Source organism: Thermobia domestica, chromosome 9 (genome assembly GCF_964235325.1).
Source record: "Thermobia domestica chromosome 9, izTheDome1.hap1.1, whole genome shotgun sequence".
Taxonomy (NCBI): Eukaryota; Metazoa; Arthropoda; class Insecta; order Zygentoma; family Lepismatidae; genus Thermobia; species Thermobia domestica.
Genome location: NC_137462.1, coordinates 16775140 through 16790389, shown reverse-complemented (window position 1 = coordinate 16790389; position 15250 = coordinate 16775140). Strand labels below are relative to the sequence as shown.

Here is a 15250-nt window from a genome sequence, read left to right as displayed (position 1 = left end):
ATCTCTTATTATTTCAGTCTATTAATATTTTGAATAGATATTGTTTGAAGGGTGATAAATTAATCCGCATTTATGCATACTAAACTTGCATTCTTTAACTCATAACGGAATCATCCGATATATCATAGCCTTTCTTTCTTGGTTATAATATTTAAGTATCCATTAAGTCTTTGTTTGAAGAATAATCTCTTTATTTCGAAGTGTGAAAGAACAATATAGTGTTGTGCTCTAAAGCGTATATGGTATTTTACTTTGAGATGATAATCTCTGTAATTACGTTTGTTATGGAGGACATTTAAAGTGATTGTCGTTATGTTTAAGCTGATACTTATTTCTTATTCTTCCTATTCCAGGCCTAGCGTGGAAAGATACCATTATATTATCCATAATGACTAAATCAATCATTTTAATTAATCTAGATTCCCCTACAAAAGCGATGTCAACGTAACATTTTCCGGTACTCTAACACCAAGAAATGAATATGGATTTGAAGATCATCTTACTTTTCCTTATGATTTCTAGTAATGTCCTCTGCGGAATGCCGCCACCCGTAGGCATAAGTAAGTACGAACTTCTACGTATTATAATCCATATTAATGTTATGTCAATTGCAGAATAGTATTAGCATTAATAATAATAAAGATAATAATAATAAATATAAATAGTAATAAATATTAATAATCTTATATATAAAAGAGAACGTACAAATCCTTTGTTAGCTCATCACGCTAATACGGCTGAACCAATTTCTTTCATTTTTGGGGGGTTATTAAGATTTGGACCCTAGATGGTTTTTATCATATCACTTTAATTTTCAATTACCAGTGTCTTGAGATAATTGACCATTCAAGTGTCCATAACGTACAAATCCTTTGTTAGCTCATCATAGCTAAATCTAACCGTATTTATATGCAACCCACATGACCGTGTCACTCGGCGGGTTAACATAAATGACAGGCGATATAATGTTAACATTTACTCCAATCTTCTATGGTTTTTATCATATCACTTGAAAGCGAAAAAGTAAGAATTATCTAAGTAACAAAGTTTATTGCGTTCCGGGGTGACCCCAGCGAAGCGGGGTGAACGCTGCTAGTAATATATAATATTATTATGAATTCCGTCTTCACTTTATATTGTCTATGTTCCTGCAAAGCTTTCATAATGTAAGAAATTGAATTAATCACTTGTTTTGATAAATTTTAATTCAACTAGTAGATTATAGTCTTAATCGTAAAAACTTGAACTCATAAATGTGACGTATTCTATTTACATTCATTATTCGGAATGTACTTGAGTGTTGATTCCAATCTGGTAGTTCCAACTTCGAAAGCATTTTACATTATCGCGTACTTATGCAACCCATCCAGCTTGAAGCGTATTACACGAAAATGGTTAAGAGTCTTCATCCCGGCGAAATTAAAATACCGCTAATTTTACAGTAAATATGTGATATCTTCAAATAGATAAAATATAATTGAAATATGGAGCAATTGCTCCCTAGACAATATTATTTTGCGTGAGGTACCGTTATCACAAGTCACCTAGTGGCTTTATGTTTTCAGAAACGCGAAAATAAATGCCGATTTTCAAAATGGCTCGAAATTGAAAGCAGGTAATTGAATCGTGATAACGGTATCTCATGTAAACTGTTATTGTCTAGGGCGCTCTTGTTCCATATTTCCATTATATTTTATGTATTTGAAGATATCACATAATTAATGTAAAATTAGCGGTATTTTAATTTCGCCGGGATGAAGACTCTTAAAAGAAAATTTATTTTTTAAAGGATTTCTCGTAAAGAATATAAAGATATTGATGCATAAAATATTACTGATAAATTTTCGTTTATAACCGATCTGAGTTCTTCTACTTGCTAACGTGGGTCTACGTCTTATTAGTCAGGTAAGTTATAGTGATTTCTATCGTATTGAATTGTTTCGATAAGCACTTATGGATATATATTGAAGCCTCAAAATAGCACTTAATCGGAAGAAGCTACGTTTATCGTACTCAGAAAGAGTATTCTTCTCTAATTTCCTTCTTAGATTTTAAAACAGATAGATTTTATATCAGACAGTATGATAGTTTCATATTTAGATTAATATCCGAAACTGAACATTACTTCCAGTACCATTTGTTGGTACCACAAATAACAAACACATTTGCTCAAGTATACACACATAAACACACACACACACACACACACTTATATATATATATATATATATATATATATATATATATATATATATATATATATATATAGATAGATAGATAGATAGATAGATAGATAGATAGATATATATGTGTGTGTGTGTGTGTGTATACTTGAGCAAATGTGTTTGTTATTTGTGGTATATAAATACTTTGAAGCAGATGAAATATTTCTATAAAATCACAATTAACAACATGTATGAATTATATTCTAGAAAAATCTCTACATACCAAAATAACAAAGTTTTTTTTATATTGGAATATAAGATGAAGTTAGTTATTTGGATTTCAGGTTAATAGATTTTTCCCTATATACTTTTTAACTGATTAAACAACTGCTCATGCAAACTTGCTTATTTTTTAAAATTTTGTTTACGTTTTGAATAAAAATATGAATAAGTTTTGATTTCTTGACAGTTTTCAGTATTTGTTTTAATGAGTTTCGTCAATTATTGTGAACACCAGTTGATTCAGAGGCAGCAGGATAGTTGCGGAAAACATCATGCAGAGGCTCCATAAGTGCATGTGAATGAAACGCATCGCGCGCGTATTACTTCTGAGTGCTTTGTTGCTCGGTATCAGTGTTAGTGTAGTGTGTGCTGGGCAAGATGAATGACCTGAGCGCGTGATGAAATCGTAGGGTCCAGATGACTGGATGGCTCGATTTCAGGAGTTGCTACGGCACTCGGATCTTCAAACGCAACTGAGTCATGGGTGTATCGTTAGTAACAGGCTTTCAGTGAAACGAAAACCGTCCGGGCAAATTGCCGCGGTCACGGACGTGTCGATGAAAGGGGTTCGCGCCTATTGGCTTTCATTATAACAACAGATAGATGGGAATCAGTGCATTAAATCGTAAAGAGATTCAATGCAGGACAACAATAATAGCCACATAATTCAAAACCAACTATTTACCATGGTGTACAGAGGACATCGGCGCTGCAAGTACCCCTTCGAACAGCACAACACAGGACACAATGTTTTAGCATGAGCAAACGAAAACCGCCACTTTACCGTGGAAATGTGGGAAAGGGTTTCCTGGTAAGATTAGTCACCTTTCACATTGGTACAAGTCGATAGACGGATGGGAGTGCATCGCCAACCCCACGAGGCAATATCTCCTTTGTGCCACCTGGCAACTGTGCATGCCGGAGGTGGTAGTATTCACATTTGGGTCAAGTTACATGGAGTGAAATTTGTCCCCTAGCCCGTTTGACACGGTACCTCACAGCTGAATGCTACCGCAATTTTCTGGATAGTCATGTCCTGTTATTTGCTTGGTTGTAACATCGGGATGGGGACCTCATCTTTCAGCAGGAAAATGAGCTGGTCCACCGGTCTAGGATTGCAGCAAACTTGTTTGGTGGACACTCCTCTGATCTGACAACACTTCCCTCACCGTGAAGTCACCGCACTTCAATCTCATCGAACACATCTGGGACGGAACCGAACGACGCCTAAGAGCTGTGGACCCTCTCCCGACCAACCTGCAGGCTCTTTGGGAGACTTTTGAGAGGATATGGATTGAGATTGCACAACAACACTTTAGACGCGTCGTTGAACCCATGCCATGGCGGGTAGCCTCCGTTATCAGAGCAAAAGGTCGTACTACATAGTATTAGGCAGGGGTATCTAATTGAACTCGTAATCAGTGTATACTTTTGAATTTAATATTATTATAAAAGCTATCAGTAGATATTTTATTTTAGCCCTATTTACTTATATAAAATGAAAGTATGTAAGTGTAAAAAGTAGTAAAGTTTTTCAAATGCTAATCGAATTATGCGTATGAATCTTACAGAATGTCAGTATTATTGTTTTCTGTGGTCAAAAATGAAGATACCCAAAATAAATTAAATATTTGAATATATTTACTCAGGAATAAAGAATGTCATATTGCCTACTTTAGTAAGTATTTATTTTATAAAATTTTAGAAGAATAACGTTTAGTTTAGAACAATGATGTAAAGAGGAATGAAACGATTTTTCAGTTAATTATATTTTATTTTCAATAATTTCATCACAAAATATATAACAATATTTTAATCTCGTCATTACCGGTTCTCAAAAAAAGTACTAAATTTTCCTTAGGATGGAATTTCGTGGAATATCAGAAAGTGAGAGGTATTTGTTTAAAAGTTATTAAATATACGTTTCATTCAAACATTACAATATGATGGAAGTTCGATTTAATGGAATATAATCAGAAAATGTGATTCTCTGTTTATATTTTTTTACAATAATTTTGTGAGAATGGTACCTATCAATATTCTTTTTCTATTAAGGATATTGATATTTCTTATGGCACCTTTCTTGAAAATTCCTGTGAAATCATTGTCACTTTTGTCAAAAAGTATTTGAATAATTTTGTGCTGTTTCCGTAGGCACTCGCTTCAGCAACAAGAATTATGTTGCAACTGAATTGAATGAATAATAATGAGAGTGTTACTATGAGAATAATTAATTTTTCTGACCAGAGTAGTTACATTTATTTACTAAAATTAAGATACAGCGTAACGGTTTCAGCAACTTAACGTTATCTTCACCAGACACTAACTCTGATGTAATGATGGAAATAACGTTAAGTTGTCGAAACCGTTACCCTGTTTTTTAATTATAATAAATAAGTTTGTATATACACTGGACATAAGTGTTAATTATTTCTTTAGTTTATTCCAGAGTCGTGATGAATAGTTTTACCCGTGGGAATATTACTGTGTGTAACCATGCATTTTGCAAGTTGAAGCTAGAAATTAACTAAAATTGAGAACATCTACAGGAATGAAAGTATCATCAGTTTCCGTGTAGAATGGAATATTTAGAAATATCTAGGGACAAATGTGCAATCAACGTTCAAACCACTGCAGGAAACACTAAATATTCTAGTGTAAAAGAATGACGTGTTTGTTTTAAGAAACGTTTTACTTAAACGTTCACATAATCTTATGGATATTTCAACAACATCGCATTTTAACGTTCATTATCCTCATTGTAAGGATTAGACCAACTACCAAGGTTACTTTGGTCATGAAAAGATCTTTGTAACACATATTTATGGATGTTTTGACTTCAGTATAATAACGTTTGGAGATAGAACAAGAAACACAAAAGTGTATTTTAATCTGCGAGTACATTAAAACAAAATGTCTCACTCAAATTTTCTCCACTCGAAAGCTGGTCAGTCAAAATCTACTTTAAAAAAATATCACTTTCATCTTGAAAGCACGTACGCCAAATTCGCGTATTTCAAAAGGTAGCGACCGATTTATTGGTGTACTATAACACGCAAATCAAAATCTCGTAAGCACAAAAGATCATTAATAACACAATTATTTGTATTCCAAATTTTAACAACAATGATAATCTGATGAAGAAGAAAAGAGAGATTTAATTAACATGAAACAAGAAATTGTTAGAAGTATAGAAAATGGACGACTCAAAAACAATTGAGAAAAGACTAAAATAAATCCAAATTATTAGAACCTATATCATTCGAATACATTTTAATGAAATTACTTGGCAAGCATGAACTTCGAATCCTACGAGTTTTTCAAAATTAATGCCGGTACTCTAGTATCTCACGAATCCTCTCTGCATACTAACTGTACATTAAAAATAAGAACAAATACATCTAACTGCTTAATAAAACTCTGTTTATCATTCCTGACGTTCTTGATGCGTAAACAAGCACGTACACTACACAATAAAATTTCCCGGGCCACGTTTGGGTAGATGATTCCTGCATTTCCTTATATCATTGAGAAGAAAACATTGTCAAATGGAAAACGCTGTTATGTGGCGCACATGCTAAATGATAAAGGAAAACAATGGAACTGGATTTAGATAGGAAATTGAAAGAAAAGTGTGACGCCAGAAAGGTTAAGTGGGTAAAGGAATAATGTTATTTTCTCCACATTTAAATCTGTGTTCACTAACAAAATCATCAGGTAAATATCGTAGTCCATTCACATCCATCTTATTGATTATTAAATAGTGACTCGCCTCTAGTTCGTGATAGACACCAAGAATGTTGTTCTCTAGTTATCTTGGTTTTACAGTAAAATTTACCTTATTGTATATTAGTGAAGTTTCTCCTGTAGGAAACAACACTAGGGTGGGTTTGCTTTCGACCATTGGGTCAAATAACTCTATCTCAATTTTTGTATGCTGGATGAGGTATATATTACTCAAATGATGATACGCTTGTCGAAGAAAAAAAATGTGTCTCAAATCTGTACACTATCACTGTAGTAAATAATTATCCCACCCAAAACTATCACTTGTTCACAGTTGTCTTGGAGTGGGAAATAATAATTAAGGAAACGTTGATGCATATTATGCGTGGATGGTTATGTAGAAAATGAAAGGCTTAAGAGCTTCCAGTACTAAACATGAAAATTATAAACATATTTACGACGATTTATACATTCCCTAATGTACAGTAAGATTTATGTTAATCATAGGGCTAGGAAGAGAAAACAATGTTACTGGAATCCGTAAGCCATTTTGTGGTCTCTAAATTAAGAAAATTATTTACATATCCTATTTAAGAAGTTGCATATTGACACACAGCAATTATGTGCTGTCAGTTCCACTGCTTATCCTACATTCATTGGACTTATATACCTGTTGTGGGGAAATGTTTAAGATATATGCTAATAATCCCTACAACTATAGTATTTTCAAATTTTATGTTGTGTATGATTTGTAATTCTAGGCAATAATACCCACTGCTTGAAGTCCAAATAAGGAAAGATGACCTAATTACCCTCAGTAAATACAAATACGTTCGAAGATATACTAAACATTAATTTTATGAACTGAAAATATATAGTGTATTTTCTTTTTAACGAAATTCTCATATGACGTCGTTTCATGAAGCATGATGCATATTTCTGACTATATGTCGCCCTAGTTCAATGCATCTTCATCTTCAGAATATCACATAAATTTTTATATATGTAAATGCTACATAAATCCAGGATTGCGGTGCTTTCTATTGTGAATGCTGATTGTTGTTCCAACTCAGTTCAACATTCTAATTATTAACACCTTAGAAACATTAGCTCGTGTAATAATATATCATCATACTGTTATTGTTCCTGTAAATTGCAACTATTGTTGAATGACTGACGTTGAAAGAAAGAAAAACACTTGGCAGGAAGACTTTGAAAACAAAGGTGTGTATAAAAGTAAAGTAACAAAACCTGCTTATGTGGTAAAAGAAAGAAAGCAGTGTGGCAAAGTGTACAGGTAATTGCAAGTACTGTAAATTGTAGTAAATTAATCAGGAGATAGAAGCTATTATTAGTCATTGTTGTGTAAACATGAAATTATTTACCTTGAAGTACGTGATTGTTCTGCAGTTCATGCGCAAGAACCAAAATAACTAAAATGTTATAAAACGTGCGAAGTCTGCTGAGGTAAAAAGTGTGACTTACATAAGCATAGTTGATCACTCAGTAAAAAAAGCATGTTTCCTCGGAAAAGGTAATATTATTTAAATGCAAGACTGTCAGTGAAAGTAATATGAAAGATCTTCAAAGTTAAAATTTAGATGATCACGGAACTTTTCAGACAATACGGATTTTACATTGAAAATTTCAATTAGTGAATTGTGACAATCCAACTAGAACGAAGGATTATAATACTAATGTTACGTGAATTAATGCTAAATGGTTATTTTTAACAGTTCTATTTCAATGTGCATATCATGCAAATTACAATAAACCTTCGAGTCTTTAAATTGTCGGATTCGTTTCTGAGAAAACATACGTCCACATACTGTAGTAATTAATTGTTACTATTTAAAAGAACATAAAGTTATGTGGGTCACACAGGAATGTTACAGAGAAAGATGTTACAACGAATGTAAAATATACTTTTAATTACTGCATTTACTTCCTTATAGGCAATTTCGTGTGTCTCGTAAAGCATTATGCATTCAGGCATTGCGTTGTTTCTGAAATTATCGATTGGTATTCGGTAAAATAACATTCTACTTTAGTGGAAAAAAAGAATTAATATTTTGAGATTTTTCATGCATTTCCATTACTTGATTAATACTGTCCTCTAAGGAATAAAATAACTTAATATATCGAGGGTGGACATTGTCAAAACTTCATTATATTACATAGGGAATTGTGAATCGTCTTATGGAGAATGTGACATATTAGTAAATACGAAATAGTTGTCAAAATAATAACTATTTTTGAAAATTGCTTTCTATTTTTCAGATTGTGGAAAGAATGAGGAGCTAGTACTAGGACCGTCTTGCAGAAATAATAAAAGGTGTGATGGTAGGAAATTGCCATGTATGGCTATACCTATTCCACTTCATTGGGAATGTGCTTGTAAGGAAGGATATCTCGCACTTGGTAATGAGTGTGTTCCTGAGGAACAATGTCGACACACACTGGTGAGTGTAGAAGTGTAGACACGAAATTAATTTGAAGAGAAATTGACCTAGCGATACTTACATGAAGTAAATCACCCTCTTGTCCTCAGCACGGATTAAAAAAAACACAACAATCCGTATTCATTTTAATATACAATCTAATCTCTTGATTATATGATGATAATATTTATCCATAAAATTCCAAACTGGCCAACATACTTTTGCACATTTTTCGTACATATCGGGTCATTTACATCAACTTACATCTTGATAAGTCTCTACATACATAATTTGTGGCAAAAAAAAAAGTTCGTGAACTTGAGTGCCAAGGTAAATTTTACCTCAACTATTCAATCTTACTGCAAAATAAACATCAACAAAACAAATTTGGAAGCTTTGCAGAAGCAGTTTATTAGTATCAACTACCTTAAGATAGTTTTCATTAACTATATCAATTCTCTGAAATCAGCGGAAGTAACTTTTGCATAATAATGAATTAGATTCCGTGGTAACGGTTCCTTTCTCTAAGTTGCACTACACCTTTCAAATGTGCCACTCATGATTCTAAAGCTACAGCGGGATAACAACCGCTGAAATATGGAAACTCTGAGGATTTAGAAAATTAAATTCATATATTTAGTTAAATAATAAACAGTGAATAATTATAAAATCAAGTCCAGTCCGGAGAAGTATAAAAGTAAAATGAAAAGAAGATAGCTCACCGTTACATGTAATAGCAATTCTTAACACCATTTCTTTAAAAAAAGAAGCAACTTAGAGGACGTTAATTACTTAATTTAATTTACAAAACTGAGAATATAGTCACCAATTCCTTTATAACGTTACAAACCCTAAGTATTTCACACCAACATAAACATCTTCTAGGTCTGGGATTTCTGGATATTATACCGAGATGTGCCAATATGCAATGGAAAAAATGAAATCTTTAAGTTTTACGTCCCACGGTAGGCTAAAGGAGACGGTGATGATGAGAGATGAGTCAAATGGTGGAATGAAGAAAGTGGGAGGAAACGGGAGAACCCCGAGAAAACCCACGAGCATGGTGTTTGTCCACCACAAAGTCCACGCAGCGCGAGCTGGGATTGAACCAGGGACCCCAAGCACCGGAGGTGAACGCTCTATCACTGAGCCACCGCACCCCCAATATACAATGGAATAAACAATCCTCAGAATACGTACATTTAAATGGGGGCGCGGTGGCTCAGTGGTTGTGCGTTCACCACCGGTGCTTGGGGCCCTGGGTTCGATCTTAGCTCGCGTCGTGTGAATTTTGTGGTGGATAAACATCGCGCTTGTTGGTTTTGTCGGACTTCTCCCGTTTTCTCCCACTTTCATCATTCTACAATTTCACTCAACATCGCCGTCTCTTTTAGCCTAACCGGCATAAGCGTGAGACGTAAAACTTACAGCTGTCATGCCGTAAATTTAATGCATGCGTTAAATAGGAAAATGTGTGAAGAAATGCTGTGATACACGGCAACACGAAGCCTGTAATTACAAAGATAGAGTTTAAATAATATAGTTTATTTTGTTACAATAAGTTCAAATCCGCTAACTAGCGAAAGTACATTTGTTACTAATAAGGCAGGATGCCCCGGTGTAATGCATCGGTTTTTATAAGATTACACAGACACAGATAACATCGAAAAAGAAGCGACACGTTTTTTATACCGGTTATGATGCGTATTAAAAGGGTCGAATACGGACATAAAAATGGGGTTAAAATGAGATTATGTTGAATATAGCGACAACGAGAAGAGATATTGGAAAAGGTTAAATGTCCGAAAGGTTAAATGTACTACCCATAGTCGACGCAAGGCAACGATGTAGAACACACCCATGGGAACAAAGCAGAACATCCGGAAATGGACCAATCATGTGTACGATGTTGCCAAAATGTGCTACGGGAATGACCGAAAAGGGTGGTAAGAAGCAAGAAGAAAGAAGAAACGAAAACAGAAAATACATGTTTTTGCTTTGATTGGATCCGTATGCGAAAGAGACGCAGATTCACGTCAATACAGGAAGATTGGTGAACACGCAGGAATTATGCAAACGCTGTTCCTATAGGCAGCCGGCGAGACAGTACTGCGAAATAGGTTGCGTATATCACGTAACGGGAACTAAAATTACCACAGTAGAATGAAATAGCGGGTAGTCCACATACGAAAGGTAAGCAGCAACAGTAATGTCAGTATCACACGTGAGTATGAACATTACATGAGTTGGAAAATATGCGTACAATGTAACAGTAATACTAAGATTTTTCTTTTTATATTACGACTCTCTGCACACATTCTTGTGTCCAACATCAATCTCATCGTTGTTTGGTATTCAATGTAATTTAGTATATTAATAATGATAATAACATACACATAGTGTTATTGTGTAACTAGTTATATTAAGAGATGAGTGATTACCATAATTTAATATATGCTAATAGTTTCTTTAAAATAGTTAAATATTGTCAGAGACCAAGGTTTGAGTCCAGTAGTGCTTACAACATTCATATTTTACTTTATACCGTAACTCGAAGCTTCGTGATACTAGAATTTAAAAGCTACAACAGTAAATCACAAAAAAATGTTTACGCGAATTTTCAGTGTTGCCAAAACTAAGTCATCTTTTTATATTTGTATACTAAATTATCTATATTATTTAAAACAATGAATCGGTTCATTGGTTGGACCAGTCAAATAATTTTCGTGACCGAAAATCGTTTTATTTTCTTTAAAGAATCTCTGAAAAGCAATTTCGTTCCTTTCAAAAATTTTTCAATAGAAAGTTTTACAATTTCTGAAAGAGAATTGTTCAGAAGAGAATTGGTCTAAAGAAAATTTAGTTAAGTAAAAAAATCTTTTGACTTCCTCAAATCAAAGATCTGAATTATTATTATTATTATTATTATTATTATTATTATTATTATTATTATTATTATTATTATTATTATTATTATTATTATCATTATTATTATTATTATTATTATTATTATTATTATTATTGAGAAACAGTGATTTCAAGCAGCTCTGTTCCTGAAGTGTAGGGTACAAGAAATCGAATTTCATTTATTTACCGATTAAATGTGTTACAGAAAACGACTGAATTTGATTTTCAGGATGTGAATTTTAATGCAGACATTCTTTGCTCAAACAATATATAGCAAAATATTTTTTTCATGTTTTTATATATTTAATTTACGATGATTTTTCGTTTTCGTATATGAAGTAAAACCTGGAAAGAAATAACTGGGCAAGGGTTACAATTCTTACAATTAAGTTGAATTTAAACTTTCAGAAACCTCTTTAACCCATAACTGCCCGAATTATTTTTTTCCTGATTTTATAATATTTTCAGTTACGATTGTTCCATATGATCGTAGTAAATGTGAAAATAACGAAAGTTTTGTTGTTATTGTTGTAATGTGTTCACTGTGAGCCCTGTCACAAAATTCCACACACTAAATTCCCCAGGCAAAAAAAGTTATCCCTATTTGCGTGTCCAGATGGACACGCTGGGAAGTTATTGGTTAAGCGTTATAAATTAGTAACCTAATTCGGAAGAAAGATTCTAAGGAGTTTTCTTAAGATGTCCACCCGGACGAATTTCGAGATCTCAAAATCAGATACAGGTAGAACATAAAATATTTCACACAATAACACATGGGATCTTCTCGCAGCTATTTATATTTTTATTCTCCGTACGATATTACCCAGTTGAATGGAAAGTCTCTAAAGTTTGTATGTTTTTAAAACCGAACAAGCCACCACATTCTGTCAGTGCGTATAGGCCAATACAACTGACTGCGACACTGGGGAAAGTATTGGAAAAAATTCTTGTAAAACGTTTACATCAATATCTGCATGATCGTCAACTCCTTCCAATTTTCCAGACCGGTTTTCAATCATCTTACAGTATTAATGACCAGTTGCTTCGTTTGACGACCACTCTCGTTAACCAATATAATAGATTGCTCCCATCTTGTTCAATTTTAATGGATCTAGAGAAAGCATTCGATCGAATTTGGCATTACGGTCTATTTTACAAATTGCTTAAATTTGGACTACCACTGACATATGCTAGAGTAATTTTCTCATTCATACTGAATCGAATCGCATATATATGTATCAACAATACCATCTCCCATCCCATCTTTGCATACACAGGAGTACCTCAAGCGTCCAGCTTGTCTCCTCTTCTATACATTTTGTACGCATCAGACGTACCAGTACCTGGTCCTCCAACTTATTTATTCCAATATGCTGATGATACTGCCTTCCTAACTCTTGGAAGAACTATACAACACATTAATTGAAGCTTACAACTCACAGTTAATCAATTTCTTGCGTAGTGTACGAAATGGAAACTTACTGTAAATGAGGAGAAAACTCAAACACTTGTCATCATACCACCTAAATGCCGCAGTAATGTTCACCGCAACCCTAACCTGCTCGATATCACTGTTGGAACACACCGATTAAAACCGACTACCTCAGTGACGTATTTAGGAATAACATACGATAACAAACTTCAATGGACTGCCCATTTCCAGAAACTTGTGCTTAAAGCAAAAAACAGGCTACAATTGCTTCGCAGGCTCGTAGGACAGCATTGGGTTTTAAATTCAAGGCTGCTTATTAACACCTATAAAACGTTCATGCGTAGCATACTTACATTCGGACATATTGCTTGGTCCCCAGCACAGTCTAGATTCTACAATAGGCTCCAAATTATGGTGCGCCATGCAGTGCGCTTAGCATACCGCATCAAATTACCATATTCTAACCGAGAATTATACAATCGAATAGACTTTCCACCACTTGTAGAACATATCACTCTTACGTAAACGATACATAGCCAAATGCCTAGAATCTCATAAAGATATTTTTCTGGACACAATATTCATAGACTTAGAGCAGGATTCCACTTTCAAATATTGTCATACACCGTTAAGTATCTTGATCACACTTCACGTAAACAACCTTTCTATGGATGACTTTCATCGCAGATTCTTTCAACGTCAAATCATTCATCTAGTCATCCCTCATCTTTTCCCATAGCTGCACAGTTCTTCCTCAACAATAATCTGGGCTCCCCATGTCTACATCAATCTTGAGCCGCCCCAAGACGGAAGCCTAACATTCATTCGTTTTTATTAACCATTTCATTGTGTTGTGGCGGATAATGCACTTTCATCTCATCAATCATGCTAATATATTTATAAAAATTCTAATTATATTCAACATATAATATTATATATCCTTTCAGTTTATCTTTTCATTATTTTCCTCGCTTTTTCCTTGTTTATAAATTTCTCATATTATATTTTTCGCAATGCTCAGTCTCTTAATGTTTATTATATGTGTTCATGCATATTGTTCTATTTAAGAATTTTTGGTAGTACTTGTTTCATTACGCACGTATAGTTTTCGTATAGTGTTCAACCTAAAATCTTCGTCTAAAAAAACACATGGGAATATTGACTAGTATAAAAGATAATCTGTTTATGTGTGTCTTTGAATGTATGTCATTATGCTATAATAGATAAGATATAATTCTACTGAATAGATATCTTGAATTTAATTATCAGTAAGGGAGGTATTATTTTATATCTATAGTCTCGTCTAATAGAACCAATGTGCCCCGAACCTTAAATTTACAACTACTTTGCTAACTGCCTTCAAGAAAGTGTAAAGATTTCAGTTTGTGCTTCATTTGCTTTGTTTGAATATAACATGTTTGAATATCGGTTTTATACATGTAGACTTGTATTGAAATAACCAAACACATTACCAAGCACTTGATTAAGAAAAACATAATGATACTAAGAAGGATTAGAATGATATAAAATTATCTTAAAGTACTTAAAGTATCTTTTACTTACAAAACTTAATAATAATTTGGAATGCTGTTTTATACCCCTACGAACTGGAATATTGCTTTGTACAGCAGAAGATGAGTAATTATCAGTAAAATAAGTATTTCATTTATTAAACTTATTTATATTAATAGTTGGGCAAAACTAATATTTCTGTATTCTTTTCAGAGCTAGTAGACCTTTATCGAAAGCTACAATCAATGAAGCTCAGAAACCAAATCGGAATAAATATATTTCTGACATTTAATACTGGATTCCATAATATGTTATCAATGTTTGTATTACCTCAATGAAATTTAAGAATAAATAACTTGTTCTTATACAATGTATTTGATTGGAATTACACAATCCATAAGAGTTGAATGAAATTAACTTGTTAATAATGAACAACACAAAACCAAAATAACGATACACAAATAGTATATCAAGGAAAAAATGGAGAACTTGTTTGATTATTCAGAATGTTTTAAATGTTAAATTTTAATGTTGAAATCAAATTTTATAGAAGCACTTAAACTTCCACTACTCATAGGGATATCAAAGCAAAATCTGAAAGCACAGTAAATACCATTCACGAAACAAGATTAATATTATTTTCTAGTAAAAATATCATCTTCAATATATTCGATATTGTTGGTGGGCCACTTGCTGTAACAGAAGCTCTCAACTGAATCCCATAGCTAAAAGGAATTTTCTACATTTTGCTTGTTTAGAGAAAAATAGCAAACTAAAGAATTTTT

General features: G+C 33.3%; 1 long non-coding RNA gene across 1 annotated transcript; it reads left to right on the top strand.

The window, feature by feature from the left end:
- The first annotated feature begins 445 nt into the window (after positions 1-445).
- On the top strand, positions 446-14797 carry LOC145693917 (uncharacterized). Its single transcript, XR_014132851.1, has 3 exons — positions 446-560; positions 8454-8635; positions 14679-14797. It is a non-coding gene; the product is annotated as an uncharacterized LOC145693917 (long non-coding RNA).
- Positions 14798-15250: the final 453 nt, after the last annotated feature.